This window comes from Prionailurus bengalensis, chromosome E4 (assembly GCF_016509475.1).
Source record: "Prionailurus bengalensis isolate Pbe53 chromosome E4, Fcat_Pben_1.1_paternal_pri, whole genome shotgun sequence".
In the NCBI taxonomy this organism is placed as follows: Eukaryota; Metazoa; Chordata; class Mammalia; order Carnivora; family Felidae; genus Prionailurus; species Prionailurus bengalensis.
In genome coordinates this window covers 13,753,576-13,772,379 of record NC_057360.1, presented here as the reverse complement: position 1 = coordinate 13,772,379, position 18,804 = coordinate 13,753,576, and the positions used below count along the sequence as shown (strand labels likewise).

At 46.1% G+C, this 18,804-nt stretch overlaps 1 protein-coding gene across 1 annotated transcript in view; it reads left to right on the top strand.

The window, feature by feature from the left end:
• Positions 1–10,819: 10,819 nt before the first annotated feature.
• The window catches only part of VAMP4 (vesicle associated membrane protein 4), a 50,307-nt gene continuing 42,322 nt past the window's right edge, over positions 10,820–18,804 (top strand). The window contains exons 1-3 of the mRNA XM_043568875.1: positions 10,820–11,237; positions 14,967–15,182; positions 17,669–17,800. The gene's annotated coding sequence lies outside the window, so the exon portion shown is untranslated. The remainder of the gene's footprint in view (positions 11,238–14,966; positions 15,183–17,668; positions 17,801–18,804) is intronic.

The following is an 18,804-nucleotide window of genomic DNA, read 5'->3' as shown; positions in this document are numbered from 1 at the left end:
CCAAGCCCACACAGCCCTGTCCCAGGACTGTTGTTTGCATCCCCAGAGCTGGGTCTGCCCCTGCAGACACAGTCTGTAGCTTCTGTGCTGCCCTCACCCTGCATGGGGCACCCAGGGCACAGAAAACTCTGGCACCTCCAGGGCCAACACAATGGCTTCACGGTGTGGAAAATCCACCCGCCAAAACCTTGTCGGAGACTCCTTTGGATACAAGGGACCTACAGTGCTCAACGGGACCAGCTTGCTGGATGGTTTCCACACTCCTCCAGAAATCGGTCAGTGTCTCCAGGTGTCCCTTATCGGAGAGTGGCGGACATCTCACTCACTTCCCCCCAGTCCCCCGGGAATCCCCCAGATTCCTCCATGTCAGGGCTCAGGAGGAACCTGTGCATTTGGGAATGTAGGTATCTGCAATGACGCACATGCCTCCCGGCCACTGACCACGGGAACCAGTAACCCGGCCCCTCCAGACCCTTGCCCCAGTCTGGGTCCCTGGCTCCTCTGACGTGAGCGGCTCGCACATGCGCACCATGTACCCCCCGGGCCCGGGGACATCAGCCCGGGCCCTCCAGGCCTGGTGAGCTCCTGGCGGTGTGCAAGCACCTACTGAGCCTTGTCCCATGTTCCCCGTGTGCATGCACATGCGCAGCACACACCCCTCTTTAGGCCTGTAGGGCCCTTTAGGCCTGTAGAGTTTCTCCTGGTGCCAAAGCACCTGCACAGCCTGCCGGGTGGAGGAGTCCCACACCAGAAAATCTTCCGAGTGGCATCTTTAAACTGGGGGCAGTCATTCCACTTTCGGCCTGGCTGCCTGGCCCATTCCTGGCCTCTCCAGCATCCATGCTCCCAGTTGTCCCCTGGTGGAGGATGCCTCAGCCAGCAGGGCCCTGCAGGGGTCGCCAGGACCCCACCTGAGGCTGGCAAGGCAACCAGTTTCCTCCAGCTCCTCCTTCCGGGGAATGTGGTATATGGCTTGGAATGTGGCAGATGCAAGGGACCTTAATTAAATATCCTGTTCCACTGATAGAGCCTCAAACTTGAGCTGCCTTTTTCAGTTACTTATATGGTCATATACACACACATGCATCTCACACACACGCAGGTATGTGTGCTGGGCCATAAAATATACAGTATTTCTTACTGTGGAAGGATCCAACATGCTTGAAAGCCACTGCCCTTAAATCACAGTAAATTGATCCACGGAAGAGTCTGTGCAATCAGCTGAAAAGGCCGATACAATGAAAACCACCCTTTCTTTTCTGTGCATACCGGGTGATAGCTTCTCAAGGCCAAATTGTAATCACTCTGTGATAGACTCATATTTTGTTGCCTTGTCTTTTCAGGTTTGCAGCCAGCAGGAATCTTTATTTAGTGCTTCCTCCACTTGTTGTAACTGCCTGCAAGACTAGGGATCTATGGTGGCTTCCCAAAGATTTATACCTTTGCCATCAATTCAGAAGTTGTCCCATTTTTCAAATCTTTATTCTGCTTACCGCACTTAGATCAACCAACCCCCTTCACCAATACCGTGAGGAATGTGTTGCTGCCTGTTCTTCTATTCTCAGACTAACAGAGCAGGATGAATCTAGAGACAAACGAATCTCATACTGTAGCTTCCAAGGAGGGAGGTTAACAGAATATTGAGAAGGGAATTTTATATATAGGCAAGCTAAGATTGGAATGGATTTATTTAAGCTAAAGAGCGAGTTTTAATACCAGAAGTACACTGGTGTTTCAACAAAATTTGGTTTTCTTTCTGCTAAAAGGACAAGTTTTCTTGGGTTATTGGTCTGCTCTAAATAAGAAATTGTAAATGATTTTTACTTACCTTTAGGGGATCTACCTGTAAAACAAAGATTCTATGTTTTGTCTTCATCAGGTCTTTGATTATTCACATATACTGCACCTTCTGGGTACTTAGAGAGCTAAGTTTTGTTTACAACCATGTGACTCTTTGTATTTGCCTCCAAAATCTTTTCTTGTCTCTTGGTCAAGTAGATAATTAAATATTGTTTCATAATGATCTATAATCCTATTTGATCAAGTGTCCAAAACCTTTTGTTTTTGACAACTTTCCACAATCAAATTCTAAATAAATTCTTTTTGACCTAAAAGTAAACAAGAATTCTCAGAGGGTTCCTGGAACTTCTCAAAAGATTTGTTCCCTCTCTTTATAAAAAAGGAGATCTTACACTAATTAGCATTATTTGATATGTCGAATTACATGGGAAGCATTGTCTAAAAATGCCAAAGAAAAAAGTGATACTAAACCTTAATGATGTATTTGTATAAGTGTATTTATAAGTGTTCTAGAAATGTATATAAAAGTCCTAAAATTTGGATATGTCCTGGTATAATGTTTTCAGTCACAATTTTAGTTATCTTAAAATGTTATGTGTCACAGAAATAACCAAATTTCCTTGTCAATTACATCATAATGAATTCTCATTAGATCTCTAACCATTGCTATTTTTAAGTCTTTTGAAGGTAGTTATCCTTTTAAGTGCTTCATCTTCAAGAATTTCATGGGAAAGACTTTGATAAATATGGTAAAACACAGATTTTGATAAAATTAAGATCATAGCACTGAACTTAGTTATGAACATATAACTAGGAACTTCTAAAACACTAATGGATAAATAATTGATTTAATGCTTTTATTTTCCAGATTGAGAGGATCCCTGTTTCTCTTCTCCCTTAAACCATTTATAACCTACATCAGTTTGGTAAATTGTATCTTACGACAAAGTTTGAAACATTTATCTTTTTCTCCCTACCAGATCCCACCAGAATTCTGAAACTTTTTCTTAATGTTTATTTATTCTGAGAGACAGAGAGAGCGTGAGCACAAGCAGGGGAGGGGCAGAGAGAGAGGAGGACAGAGAATCCCAAGCAGGCTCCGCACTCTCAGCGCAGAGCCTGACATGGGGCTTGATCCCACAAACCATGAAATCATGACCTGAACAGAAATCTAGTGTCAGATACTTAACCAACTGAGCCACCCAGGCGTCCCAGAATTCTGAAACTCTTATTAAATATCTTATTATTCATGACAATGTATATATTAGCTTAAGTTCAATAAGAATCTATACTTCTTGTAACAGGATACCCAATACACCCAACCCCTGCTTCTTTGATCCACAGTTGATAAAAGGAGATATATTTCGACATTATGAAGGCTTCTATTGCTTCTTAATTGCTTCTATTCAAAATAACCATGCTTTAGGGGTGCCTGGGTGGCTCAGTCAGTTGAGCATCCGCTCTTGATTTGGGCTCAGGTTATGATCCCAGGGTCATGGGATCCAGCCCCACGTTAGGCTCCATGCTGACAGTGCAGAACCTGCTTAGGATTCTCTCTCTCCCTCTTTCTCTGCCCCTCCCCTGATCATGTTTATTGATAAACTGATGTGAGTTTTCTTTTTATTTCCTTAGATCTACTCTATTTCACTTTAGATATTTAACTCAATATTCTTAACAATTTACTAGTTATCTATATTAATATGCACGATGTCCATAAGATTTTCAGACATTATAATTGGTAATTGCTCTCTTATGCTCATCACCTCGGTAAGAAAGGTCCACTTTAATAGGCTGGTGGTTTTGGAATCCAGAACTTCTACAACCACCAAGATTATGGCCACTCAATGGGTTCATTCATCTGACCTCCAGGTGGTTCATAAAGTTCCCAGATGAGGAAACTGCCTAAACCATTTCCTGACTGCTATTTTGTTACTCAAATGTGGCCTAACCCTAATGACAGTGACCCCTTGAAGCAAATATCAAAGACTTAAAATATCCTCTGATGTGGGACATGATTTGCTAGGACTGTTCCATCTCAATGACATGGGATTAAGCAAATCTACTTTCACCCATTACAGTGGCTGCCTAAGAGAGATTTCAGGAATGGGTTCCCTCCACCCTTAAGTCTATGCAGGTGGTGCTGAATGGGTGTTAGCTCCACAGCTGGAGGGCCCCAGCTTCCCAAGTCTTCCTAAAAGAATGTTACTGTGCACACATTCTGCAGAGCAGCTCAGGGTTGCCTTGGATCTAGAAGACGGCAAGGGTCTGGAGAGGTCAGGTCACAGTAGCAAGTTCTTGGGGAACAAGGTCTATGCCTAACTGCAAGCTGTAGGGAACACAAATGTGCATATTCCCCTTGAAGGCAGAGCTGGAGGATGCCTTACTTCTAGCCACTGGCTGGCTGTGGAACCCTCCAATAAGAGACTCAATCAGCAGCAAGTCTAACTGGTGAATGACTGTTGCCAATTTTTAGGTGCTTCCTGAAGAGTGACTTTTAGCAGGGCTGGGCTCCCTCCACCTGGAGGCTAGGCAGGTGGTTGCGGCCAGGCCCTACCTCCCCAGACCTTCAGGACACTGATGAACCAAGACTTGCTGAAGGGGTGTTTATTGTGCATATGTATGCAGTGTAGACAGGATTGCCCAGGATCTGGAGTAGAGCAAGGGTGTGGAGAGGCCTGGCATGGGATCCAGCTTTGGTGGACAAAACCTATGCCTAAATCACAAATTATGCAGACGTTTGTATTCTCCACATGGCAAACACACGCGCGTGCACACACACACGCGCGCACACACACACACACACACACAGAGCTGGAAAATACTAACCTGCTTTTCTGGGGCAGAGCAAGGGCAGCTGAAACTTTCAATAAAAGACTCCTTGGGAGCCCCAGACTGCCATAGAAACCCTAGACCTGATAGGGCAGCACGTCCAAATGGGGACTGACTGCTGCCAATTTGAAACACGGGCTCTTGGGGGGAAGGGATTTTTCCGGGAGGAGGTGGGCTCACTCCCCTCTCAAGTCTCTACTCCTGGCTGAATGTTTTGTGCTTGTTGTTATTTTGGTTTTTGTTAGCAGCCGTCCTAATGGGCTATGGTAATATCTCATTGTAATGTTGAGTTGCATTTCTCTAGTGATCTGTGATGATGAGCATCTTCTCATATGCTTGTTGGCCTTTTGTGTATCTTGTTTGGAGATGTGTCTATTCTAGTCCTTTGTCCATGCTTATTTGGGTTTTTGTGGTTGTCATTACGTTGTAGTTCTTTGCATATTCTGGATAGTAACCCCTTATCAGACACACAATTTGCAAATATTTGTCCCACCCAAAGGGTGTCTTTTCACCCTGCTTATGGTTTCCTTTGATGTGCCAAAGTTTGAATAAATCCACTTATGTATATTTCCTTTAGTTGCACTGGTTTTGGTGTCATATGCAGGAAGTCAGTGACAAATCCAAAGTCATGAAGATTTCCCCCTGTGTTTTCATTCAGTTTGATAATATAGGTCTTACACTTAGGTCTTTAATGCATTTACAGTTAATTTTTGTATATGGTGAAGGATCCAGTTTCATTCTCTTGCATTGTAGATATCCATTTTTCCCAGCTCCAGGAGTCTGGAATTTTTGAGGATGAGGGAGGAAGCCAGTGTGCCTGGGATTTGGCAAAAGGGGTGAGTGGTGGAAGGGGAGATTGGAGATGCAGACAAAGCCAGGATCATAAAAAATCTCTGTAACATCTGCAGGGAGTCTCCATTTCATACTTGGGGAAGCCACTGGAGAGTGATATAAACAGAATCACATGTTTGAATGATCACTGTTTTCCTCAAAAAGTTAAACATAGAGTGGTCATACGACTGAGCAATTCCACTGCTAGGCAGATATCCTGGATAACTGAAAATAGGCACATTCATACAAAAACTTGTACATAAGTATTGATGGCAGTACTACAATGCAAAATGGGTCAATAACCCAAATGGCCATATTTTGATGAATAGATACATCACATATTGTTCATCCAGAAATGAAATATGTATTGTTCAGTGAAGAAGTGGAATGAGCTACTGTTCCATGCTCCAATATATATGAACCTTGAGAACAGATGTTAATTGAAAGAAGCCAGCCACAAAAGACCACATACTATATGACTCCTTTTTATGAAATCTCCAGAATAGGCAAATCTATGGAGACAGAAAGTAGATCAGTGGTTGAGAGAGGGCACAGGGAGAGGAAAATACAACTAACTGCTAATAGGGAGGGGATTTTTTTTCAGGATGACGGAGACGTTCTGGAATTAGGTAGTGGTGATGATTGTACAGTATTGTGAATATGCTGGAAACCACTGAACTGCACATTTTTAAATGGTGAATTTTGTCATGTGAGGTATATTTCAATGGGAAAAGATGCCATTAGCTATATAGTTGAAAATTCACGGTGGGCGTTGAGTAGCAAATGGATTGTGTTGGGCAGGAACAGTGGAGGCCGTTAGGCAAAGGACCTGAAGGCAGGAAGTCTGACCAAATTCACACACTGACAACCAGTTAGATGTTTGATTCCAAATCCCATGTTCTTACCTCTATGCTGTATAGGTTGACATAAGGAAAGGGCCTTGAATTAAGCCACTTAGGTGCCCTTTCATGCCATCTATCTCCAGAAGTACTCACACCATGTTTCCGGAGGCCATTTCTCTGTTGAGCCTTCAAGCACTAGAGCTGCCGTTTGGATGTAATTGTGACAGACTAAGGAAATCTCCTTTCCTTCTTCAAATCAGAGCGATCAGCATGAAGATCTACTGATCAGAGATGAGATAGATCAGGGGCAGTAAAGAGTTCTGGCACCATAAGTTGAGATTCCTCTTAGGAGAAGAACTTCCTTGCACCCTCATGGCAAGAAAAGTGTTTCAGTTTTACAGGATTACAGAGGACTTCTTTCTTGGAATAATGGGAATTTTGTTCTCCTGGATTTGTTCAAGGATCTTGACCTGAATGTTAAAAAAAAAAAAATTATCTAGGGTGGGATACTTAAGGGATTTTTATTCATACAGTGCTATTTTAATGTCCTTTTCTTTGGTGGGAGAAAAATATTTTGTTACGGGCGGAGGACAGAGAATATCCAATAAAAATGGGATACATGAGAATCTCATGGTAGATGTGCTGAGTGCTAGAGTGTGGAAAAAACAACTTGGTTTCCAAGGTCGTTGTTTTTTTTTTTTTTTTTCCCTGCAAGGGAACTCAAGTTTAGAATAGAATAGAATAATGGAGAAAACATTGTAATAGTATGCCCTTGTAATCTTTCCCAGTATCCAGGCTGCAAAAAAACAAAGATGAGGACCAGAAAGAGGCCTGGTCAGCCTCCTCACGTAGAGGTCCCATGCACCAGGCACAGGCCATCATCCTTAACACCATGTCCTCACCTTTTCTAGTTTTCAAAATGTTATTGCCCACTGGCCCCAAAGGCAAACAACTTGCATTATATGCTATGCCCCTTCCTTTCCCCCACCAAAGTCGATATGCAGTCCACCCATGTCAGGAAACTAGTGCCCCTACAGGTGCCCACAGTGACAGAAGAAACTATTGAACAAGGAGAAACCTGGGAATCGAATATAATACTCAGAGCCAGGCATGGCTGAATTCACTCCATCATACTTAACTTTTAAATTTCTTTTTAATCAGTTAGAGTTTTGCCTCAATAATGGGTGTGTGTGCTTGTACATCCATGTGTCTGTGTGTGTGTGTCCAGTCCATCCTGTGCATTCACAATACTGCATGAGGGAATTCTTGGCAAGTCCCAAGTGCTATGCAAACTAACAAATTCTATTATGATTATCCCAATCTTACAAATCTAATGTCAGCTTGAGAATTACTTCTCAGGTCAATAATACCTTTAAGAAAGTCATCCTTGCCTTCCATTATTCTAAGACATAGGAGACCATTCAATTCTTAATTTCTCAAATGTGGAAAACAAACTCATTTGCAAAGACTGCCAGTGTGAAATTGTTTCCAGGATTATATGTGTCACTCCCTAGACACCAAGGAGAGATTCCCTTTAAATAGTTTTATGCCCTACTCATGAAGCATTTTCATTACTTGGGCCACTAAGTCCAACTGGATACCTCTGCCAGAATTCGAGAAGGGTATGAGCCCTGGGATAGGCATGTAGGGTGGGGATACTGGCTTCTACCCAGTCATGGCTAGCACGATGACCTCTAAATTCCTCTCAAGCAACAGTTCTCCACATGACCTCCTTGCTCCCTCCCTGTTCCTTTGTATAGGCAATTTCCCCAGTCATCCAGAGGCCAATGTGGAAGCCATTTTCAGTCCTCAGGTCTTATACCCCCTCTATAGGATCAGACATCAAATGCTTCAGTCATTCCCGAGAACATCTTTTGTATTAGTTCTTTCTAACTGTCATGACCCTAGTTCTCCACTGGCATCTTCTGGCCTGACAGCTTTAATCTAAATGCTCAAAGTGGAAGACTTCTCAAAACCTGCTGCTCACCTCAGTTCCCAGTTTTGTCTTCTGCTGCATCCACACACTGTAACCTTCTGCCCAACCACACATGTCCTCCCATGGGTGTGCTCTGTACTACTTTCCTGTTATGACTGTACAAGTTATCAAAACTTAGGAACCTAAATGGTACAAATTGATTATCTCCCAGTTCTAGAGGTCAGAAGCCTGATGGGGTCTTACCGGACTAAAATCAAGGTGTCTCCAGGGCTGAGTTCCTTCCGGAGGCTCTAAGGGAGAGTTGCCTTGACTTTTCCAGCTCCCATAGGCTGGAAAGCCCTCTCTTTGGCTCACAACCCCTCCTCCATCTCAAAGCCAGCAATGCTGCACCAATCCTTTTCATGCCTGGTCTCTTCCATGTTCAGGGACTCTTGTGATTCCATTGGGCACACCTGGATAATTCAGACTGGTCTCACTATTTTTTTTTAAAGTTTATTTATTTGTTTTTAGAGAGAGAGAGCGTGCGCACATGTGGCAGAGAGAGGTAGGGACAGAGAGAATCTCAAGAAAGCTCTGCACCATCAGCACCACCAGCATGGAGCCTGATGCTGGGCTCAAACCCACAAACTGCGAGATCACGACCTGAGCTGAAATAAAGAGTAGGAAGCTTATCCGACTGAGCCACCCAGGGTGTCCCTATTTTAATGTCAGATTACAAGTAACCTTAATTCCCCTTTCCATGTAGACTAACTTATTCACAAGTTCTGGGAATTGGACATAGATGTCTTCCGGGGAATGTTATTCTGCCTCCCACATGCTCTATCCCATCCTCTGTCTCCCACATTATCAGAACTGCTTTTAATTATCTATGCCTCATTTCCCAATTTTCCCAGCAACAATCAATTGAAGATGGTATCAAAAAACTCATGTTTAAGTGAAATAAGACTACAAACTGCACCAACATCATTAAATTGCAAATCCTTAGACCTCATTAGACCTGATGAATCAGAAACTGTGGGTTTGAGGCTCAGCAATTTGATTTAATGTCCTCCAGGTGATTCTGAGGCATGCCAAAGTTTGAGAACTACCCCTACCAAAGTTTAAGCCCACTTTAACAAATTAACAGTCTGCTTGTCTGCGGTGTCAAATGCGGTGTCTCTTGGCCACCAAATATGGGGCCATGTTCAGGTGGAAGCCAGTGGCTTGGGAGGTGAATGAATTCACCTGAGCCAAACTAAGGAGATACGAGTTTATGGAATACACCGCAGGGGGGCGTCGCAGGACAGTAGCGAAGAAGCAATCTGCAAGGAGGCATTGGTAGGAAGCTGCTTTTAAGGAGGGAAAGTGAGGAGGTATGATGACATATGGAATTTTCCCTTCTTTGGTAAGTGTGCCTAGTTGTAAGTAACCCATTGGTCAGTTAAAGCCTATGGATATTTCGGGGTGGGTTGCCTCATGGGCCGGTTTGTATTCAGCCAGGTTGTCACCATGGCTTTTTCTGCATTCCATTGCTCAAGTCTGTTTGCCTAAAAGCGACCTCTACATTGGCCACCTATGCTAGTAAGGTCTAGAATAGCCCGGGCTATAGATGCTCATTCCAAGCCTATCTCCCTTGCTCAGTCTGTTTCCCCCGCAATTTACAGCGTTGTTAAAAGCTCAGCGATGCACATATTTGGCACCAGTGCCCTTACAGGAACACCCTTAGGACATTAGGATAAGATGAGCATCTGAAAGTAAAGTTTATTCATTAAACACACCAAGTAGGCGGTAGCACCTACTGATAGATGACATCAGAATGACAGCCTAAGAAGGCTGTTTCTCAAAAGGAGGGTTACATTTTGCATACCGTGCTTTCGGGGGATTACAGGGTGAGCCGGCACCTCTCAATACATACTTGTTACTCTTCTGAATTTTCAGGTCATTACATTAGTACTGGGATCCTGCATTTTGATGCAGAAAAAGTACCGCCAAGTGCCAATTTTCTCCAAATTAAACCTCAATGACACAAGTAAAGTGGTTAAACTAAGGGAGGGCGAGGCGGGAGATGCAGCAGGTAACCTGGCTGGGACTACTTTCTTTTGCCAAGGTGGGGCTCTACTCTTTCCTTCCCTCACTCCCTCTAAGCTCCTGGGGCCTCCTCTTTGGGTTTTGTTTTTTTTTCCGGGGCCTCCTCTTCCTCGCGTCCCCTCGGTCAGGCGGCTCGGCCCTTCAACATCAGAAGTAGCCACCGGGCCGGCTCGGAGAGAAGGCGAACACACAGCCCAGGACGCGCGCGCTCTCAGAGGCGGCGCAGAAGCCGGGACCCAGGAAGGCTGCCCCCACGCGGCGCTCGGACGCAAACCCGCCGCCGAGGCCCCGACACCGCCTCCGCCGGGACTCACACCCGCGGCCACGCCCCCTGCTGCCGCGCGTAGATAAACGCTGGGTGACTGCGGCGCTGCCGCAGGCGTGCGGCGTGCAACTCGCAACCAATGAGGTGCCAGAAACCAAAAGCAGTGACCAATGAGACGCTGGGAGGGCCCGGGTGGCCGACCAATCGCGACGCTGCGCACCCGGATGTGCTTGCCAGTTCTGAAGCCCATCTGTGGGCAAGTGTGAGGGGCTCCGCACGTGGGGCTGGGGCTGGAAGCCGGCAGGAGGGCTGAGCGTGTGTTTGGTTCAGTGTGTCGTGCGTGCGGGTGGCGTGTAAGCGTCGTCTCCTTGGGGTTTGAGCGGGGGAGAAATCAATGTGGTCATTAGTCGTGGAAAGAATTCCACCGAGGGTGCCGGGACCAGCGTGCGTGGAAGCCCATCCGATGGTACCTCACAGGGACTAGGAGAGACGAGCCTGGTCGGACAGTGAGAATATGAACCTCTTACCTAAGAGCTCCAAGGAGTTTGGCTCCGTGGACTATTGGGAGAAGTTCTTTCAGCAGCGAGGAAAGAAAGCTTTCGAGTGGTACGGAACCTACCTGGAACTGTGCGGCGTGCTGCACAAATACATCAAACCCAGGGAGAAGGTACGCGCGGCCTGGCGGTCCTGAGTGTGTACTCGGGAACGTGGCAGATGATAACTTTACTCCTGGTGGATAGAGACAGGCGTGAGGGCCCTAATTGGGCCCATGTTTTGAGGCTTCTCCGCGTCATTCCGGCCCAAAGTAGGCAATTTAAAAATGTTCTTGCAAAGGCTTTCGGATAACAGACATGCGGCGCCCAGCTCACCGCTGAACTAATAGCCTCATTGGGACAGTGACTTCGTTAGTTGGGCAACCTAGGTATGGCCTCCTAGAGAGACCCTGTGCTTTTCTGTCACCGTCCATCCGTGTAGAGCAGACAATACCTGTGGCTTTACTGACACAGGAATCTGTTAGCCAAATCGTTGTTGTGGGCACACTGAATTTCAGGCACTGTGCTCAGCCCATAAGCAACAAGAGCAGCAAGGCGTAAACCTTGGGCACGTTCCGGAAGTGACAAGTGGTAAATGCAGCAACAGGGTGGATAGAAATGGAATTGTACTGGAGGTAGGAAAAAAGGAACGGAGCAAACTAACCTTCGTGGAGGTTGTGCCAGACATGCTGGGTGCTGCGGGTGTGTGTGTGTGTGTGTGTGTGTGTGTGTGTGTGTCTGTCTGTTAAGGAGTTGAATTCTCACAATAAACTCTGTCAGGTTCATTCATTGTAGGACATGGAAACTGAGGCTCTGAGATCCAGTTTCTTGCCCAAGGTCATACATGTAGTATGTGGTCACACGGGTGTTTAAACTCAGGCCCATCTAGTCCCAGCGTATGCACTTCTCACCAAACTTTTCCAGAGATGGTGACATTGGGACAGAGTTTTGAAGGATCAGTGGGCTTCAAGAGGCTGATCACCGTGGCCCTTCACCGAGGTCAGCAGTACGAAAGCATGGACAGCATCCAGGCCGAGCTGTCAGCCAGAGTCCTGGAGCTGGCCCCTGCCGGGATGCCCACCCAGCAGCAGGTAACAGAGCTTCGGCAGCAGCATACACGGATCTTAGACAAGTCATATTAGCAGCCAGGAAGGCGGAGGGTGTCTTGGAAGGAGCTAGGACCAGTGTCTGTGCCCCTGTCTATTCCTGGAGGGCATGTCAACAGCTGCGAGCTAAGTGGGCAGAGCTTATGTTCTCTTGCCCCGGGCAGTGAGAGGAAGGTGAGCGGTGGCTTTTCTTGAGACCATTGAGACCCAGGGTAGCATCTGTGTGTGGGGGGCCTCGAGACTCCTCATAGATGGCACGGAGGAAATGCTGTCCACCTTGCAGGCTCCAGCTCTTTCTACTGTGGATTGTACAGACTGTGTTTCTCTTTCCCCTCTTTGTGTAGGCCTTGACCACTCCTTGACCATTTTGCTTTTTAGAATCATCGAGTGTAGAATGGAAAAGAGCCAAAACAGCTCAGGTTCTTTTTTAGGACATTACCATTGCTGGCCTGGTATTTTACTGGTAAGGAAACTGAAAGTTTTTGCCAAAAGAGTGATGTGTTGTCCATTGACACTGTCTTGTTCCATCCTGCTCAGAAGGGTAGTTGACAGGTGACTTTTTTGTAGGCACTTTATAGTAAGGAATTTATCCTTCCTGATAGGAAAGCCAAGGTGCCTGGAGGCTCTTTGCAGTAGTGACAGATCTGAAAAGATGAACCTAGACCCCTGGTTCTCGCCTGTGCTTCTGCTCACTAGGCTGACTTGCGTTTACAGATGAATGTGTGTTTGATTCTTCCTGGCAGACTTTGCTGAGACTTTGCTGTTGGTCCATCAGAGATGCAGATCCTGTAGGGAAGTTCATTTGTGACCTTCTCTCCAGGACCTGCATCTCTGCGATATAAGGGGTCCCTGGTGATTGGTAAATACTCTTGAAAGTCTTTACAAAGAAATGAATGTGAGGGATGCCTGGCTGGCTCAGTGGAATGTGCGGCTCGTGATACCAGGTTTGTGGTTGAAGCCCTACTTTGGGTGTAGGGATTAGTTAAAAATAAAGTCTTTAAAAAAAAGAAATAGATGTGAAGATTGGGAAGGGAAATGGAAAAGTCTATGGGGAAAATGTATTTTTCTCCTAATTTTTTCTCCTGTTTAGAAAAATGAGAAAAAAGATGAGAATAATTGGGGGGAGAAATCTGTCCACACTTGGAATGGTTGCTTTCCCTCTGGATATGTTATTTTTTTCCCTGTTCAGATTCCTTCTTCATAGTTATAGTCCCCTCCTGCATATTACCTCTAGCTTTTAAGGAAAGTCCTTTTAGGAATTGAGAAATTCATGTTTTTCTTAGGGAGAACCAGTTGCATTTCACTAATGGTTTGGGGGATCTTTATATGTTCACCTCGTTTTCAGTAAAAGTGAATTAAACGTTTTGTGATCTATGGAACGGCCCCAGGAGGTTCTTTAATAGAATGGCAAATCTTTGACGTTTTTGCTGGCCAGAACCCTATTATCGGGACCCTCAGTTAGAAAAGGATTATAGTTTCTCATATGCCACTGCCTCCGACAGTAGGGGCGTGTAAGGTTACAGAAGTCATCAGCGTCAACTGTCTTGTGGTCTGAGAACAGTGAGTACAGACCAGCAAAGGCACATACATTCTTATCTTTCTTCTTTCCAACCATCTTCTAAGTTCATAAGTGTCCAGTTACTTTCCCCTCAAATTGTAATCTGGAAAAGGCTGCATGTGTTGATGTCTAAATTTTTTTTGTTCGTTTATTTAAAAAGGCGATGAAATATATTCAATGAGATAGGTGAAGTACACGGATTTTAAGTATTTCAGTTTGGTGAGTGTTTGCATATGTATCTACTCCTGTAACCAGGTAGAACACTTAAGAATCATGACTCCAGAAATACCTTTGCACTAGGAGAATTTCTGGCTTTCGGTAATGCATTATTTGAGCACCCAATGCAATTCTTTCTTGAATTTTTACTTAAACAACAACAAAAAAAACCTTATTGTGGGTAGTATAGTCATAGCTGTACTACTAGTAACAGGTTTGGATCTGACCACAGTAGCAAAAATGTTCATGTTCCTGTCTAGATTGTCACTGTCTTCACCCAGAGTCCTGAGTATATCTTATTGAAACACCCTGTACTTTTGGCCCGTCTTGGTGTTGATGTGTGTCCCTAGAGTGTAAGTTCTTATGTTTAATCCTCAGACATTAATCTATGTTTAACATCTCCTTTTGGTGATTCTTTCTTGTTTCTTGTCTACTTCTATCCCCCTGTGTTTTCTGTGGTTTCTCTGTACCTAGGACTAGGATGTGGGCCTTTGTTTTCCTGTGATTTCTGGAACTTGGATTTATTGCCCTCACTTGGTTGATGTGTCTGAGAGGGCAGTTGTGGCCTTTGAGTTGAAAGCTGGGCAGAGGGCATTGCATCTACACTGCCTTGTGATCATGAGCAAGATGTTGGCTGTTGTCCCTCTCAATTCCTAGGGGGAGTCTAATGCTCATGGTGGGGACTCTTGGTATGATGTCAGCTGAGTGCCTTGGGACTTGAAGGGTCCCCAAAGAACCATGTACCGGTTCCTCTTCTGGATCTAGTAAAGGAAGGATTGTGAGGCCAGGGTTGAGTTTTCAGATGTAGATGTCAGATTGGCTCCTGCGTTTTGGGGATGAGACGGAGAAGCTAGGCCTATAAATCTTGTATCCTCTGGGCAGAGCCAGTGATCCGACTCCCCTGCCCTCTTTACTCTCCCCGAGGCTGGTACAAAACTGTTCATGAGAAGATAGTAAAGTGATGCTTTCTTCCTTTATTGCAGAGACCCCACTGGCATTGTTGGTGGTAGGCCTGGGCGGGGGCAGCCTCCCCCTGTTTGTCCACGACCATTTCCTGAAGTCCTGCATTGATGCTGTGGAGATCGACCCCTCCATGTTGGAAGTGGCCACCCAGTGGTTTGGCTTCTGCCAGAGCGACCGGATGAAGGTCCACATTGCAGATGGCCTGGACTATATTACCAGCCTGGCAGGAAGAGAAGGTACTGCAATTGTAGAATTCGGAGGGATGTCGAGGGAAGAGTAATCCAAGCTTGGCAGACCTGCAAGGGCTTCTAGAATTCCTCTGTAAGAGAGCAGCGTTAGGATCGTCCCAGTCTTTCACCTGTTCATTTCTTCATTCATTGGTTGACATATTGATTCAGTAAATATAGAGTGCTAGCCATATGCTCAATACTGTGCTAGAAGAACTCACTTCTGGGGCGCCTGGGTGGCTCAGTTGGTTAAGCGTCTGACTCTTGATTTCGGCTCAGGTCATGATGTCATGGTTGTGAGATCGAGCCCGACATTGAGCTCTACACCAGGCGTGGAGCTTACTTAAGATTCTCTATCTCCCTCTCTCCCTCCCCTTCTCTCTCTCTCTCTCTCTCTCTCTCTCTCTCTCTCTCTCTCTCTCTCGCCCAAATAAATAAATAAATAATAAAAACAACAACAATGAAAAACCCCACACCGTTTCTGCCCTTGTGGCGCTAACAGATCAGTGGGCTTCTCTCCTGATTCTCTTCTGACCCTGTGTCCTTGCCACTTCCTCACCTTCCCATGGAACCTAACGTCTGTAGTCAGGTGAGCAGAAGGGGAAAAGGATTTGGGGTGTGTGTCGAGGTGTTTTGTAAATCTTTCAGCTGCAGGTGAAGCCAGAGATAGCGTTCGTGTAGCCCAGTGACTAAACCTGCGGGGTGCTGGGCAGTGGCTGCAGACGGGAGTTTGGTGGTTGTAACCACCGGGTAGGGCTGCTCCGGGCAGCGTGTGAGTAGAGCCTGAAGATGCTGCTAAACATCCTACAGCGCCTGGGACGGCCACCCATGACAAAGAATCGTCTGGCCCCAGATGGCAGTCGTGCTGAGGATGTGAAACCCTGATATAGATGTCACTCGGCGGGGATTCTGATGGAGTGAAGGCTCCATTTTGCTCTAATGATTCGTATCCCAGACGGAGGACAAAAGGCATGTTAATGTTCTGCAGTCGCTCCTCCGGTCCTTCTGCCACTTTACACGTAGGCTCCCGTGACTGGTGCTTTCCGGAGTGTGTGTCCCTCAGGGAGAAGTCAGGCTGGTCCAGGCTTAAGGGAACCTGGGGAGCTTAGGCCACCCACCCTTCCTGGTCTGCCCATTCCATACCTGATACTCTGGCTCTCACTGGATTAGAGTAGCTCCCAGGAGGGTGTGGCAAATCAGGATGCCGGGGGTGAGTCCTTTGGTGCTGGGTGGACAGATGGTGTGTTCACGGTCATTGCAAACTGAACTGAACTATATCAGAGTTTCACAGGTTACCTGTCTGAGTCTGGGGCCAGTGTGGGGGCCCAGGCCCAACCTAGCCAATACATGGGAAACACTTAAAACCGTGCTAGGCTCCTGGCAGGCACTTCGTGCGTGATGTGTTGCCCTTGTGATTGCCTGTCGGTCAGTGTTGAACAGCCTGGCGATCATGTCTAACAGCCACCTTCCAGATTGTTGGAGGGCTCAGTGCTACAAATGTGGGCAATGGTTGTCATTGGACTTTGATGAGCCAACATGTCTAAGAAACCAAAATGAGATCTGTGTTGTAGATACTAACAGGCTTGCAGGAGTCCTAAGTCAAGATTTATTTTATTAATTTAATTTTATTTTTTTAATATTTTTATTTATTTTAGAGAGAGGGAAAGAGAGACATAGGGGCAGAGAGAGAGGGACACACAGAATCCAAAGCAGGCTTCAGGCTCTGAGCTGTTAGCACAGAGCCCAACGCGGGGCTTGAACTCATGAACCACAAGATCATGACCTGAGCCGCAGTCAGACGCTTAACCGACTGAGCCACCCAGGTGCCTATTACGTCATGATTTATTACTTATTGAATAATCATTATCATAGTCTCAAAGTTTGCTAAAAATCAGTCGGTAGCATTGCAGGCTTATTCCTTGTAAAAACCATTTTCTTCATAGCAAGGAGTACATCTGATTCATCATCAGTACTTTCTCACCCATTTAGCAAAATCTTTCTTTCTTGAATGTTTTTAGAATTACCTGGAGGTTGAAGAAAAACACCAGAAGCTTCCCATCTCCCCTCACACCTGTTCCATCCCACTCCAGGGTTTTGACTCAATTGGTCAGGAATGGAGCCCAGGTTCTCAAAGTATTTAGGATGTTCCCAGGGTGAATCTAATGTTCTGTTGGGATTGAAAATTGCTATATAGATAGACTCTCAACCAAGTAGCACTTATGCTAGGATGGGTCCCATTAATTTATTTGGAAGCCTTTGGTAAGTGCTTTCAAATGTGGAAGTAGATGACATGAATGCCCTCTCAGGTGGGGTGCTCACAGTAAACCCCTGACTGACAATGACTCCCCTGACAGTGACATCAGTGCCCTTACAGGCGAACCACAGCCTCCACGTCATCCTAACTGAGCCGCTGCGGCCCCCACAGGTCACAGGGGAGATGCGGTGTAAGTGTGTAAGTGGTGTCAGGCAGAGCCTTGTTTGCTTCTCTTTCCCAGTGCGGCCCCACTACAGCGTCATCATGTTTGACGTAGACAGTAAGGACCCAACACTGGGGATGAGTTGTCCGCCGCCGGCTTTTGTGGACCAGCCTTTCCTGCAGAAGGTCAAAAGCATCTTGTCTCCTGAAGGTAGGAAGACAAAGGTTGGGGAGGGAGGAGGGGTGGGTCCTTTAAATTTGTTTTTCTTTTCAAATGAAAAATGCTCATGTTAGAAGTGTGTAGCTTGATGAATTTTCCTAAATTGAATACACCCACTCTTGGGCACCAAACACGGAACATTTCCAGAAGTCCAGAAAGTCCTCTTTCGTCCTTCAGTAACTCATCCTCCTCTCAGGGATAACAACTATCCTAACGTAAGCCAGCACAGCTTAGTTTTGCCCATTTTTGGTTTTTGTATAAATGGAATCTTACAGAATATATTCTTTGATTTCTTTCATTAACATGATGTTCGTGAGAATCACCCATAGTGTCGTGTTTAAGTTGTACCTTATATTGCTGTGCAGTGTCATTGTGTGGCCGTACCACATTCATTTCTCCATTCTGTTGTTGGTATTTGGATTGTTTCCTTTTGGGGGCTTTTATAAGTAGTCCCTGCCCTGGTGTGAAGCCCAGATTCCTCTACCTCTGCCCCCAGGAGGAACCTGCACGTTTGGGAAGGTTTATGTTTGCCAGGAGCATGAGGCACGTGCCTCCCCGCCCCTCAGAGCCTGCACTGGCGACCTGGCCTCTCCACAGACACTGGGCCTGGTCCAGGTCCATGTCCCTTCTGCCTTGGCTGTGGATGGCTGGGGCGCAGTGTGCACCCAGTTTGCTTGCGGAAGGCAGTTTGGGCCCTCCAGGCCTGGGGAGTTTAGGGTGGTCTCAGACCACCTGCCAAGCCTGCAGCCCCGAGAGAGCCCACCAGCCACCACAAATCTTTCTCAGGGAGCTGCTCTCAACAGGCAGCAGTCAGTCTCCCATTGGACTGGCCGCCAGTGGGGGCCGCTTGGGGCTTACCAGTAATCAGGTCTCCAGGGGTCTCTTGTTGAACACTACCCCAGGCGGCGGCCCTGAAGTCTAGACGTCCTCTAGCTTTCCCTTTAGGCGAGTGTGCACACTGGAGTAGGCTGCATCTGGGATTTATCCACATACCT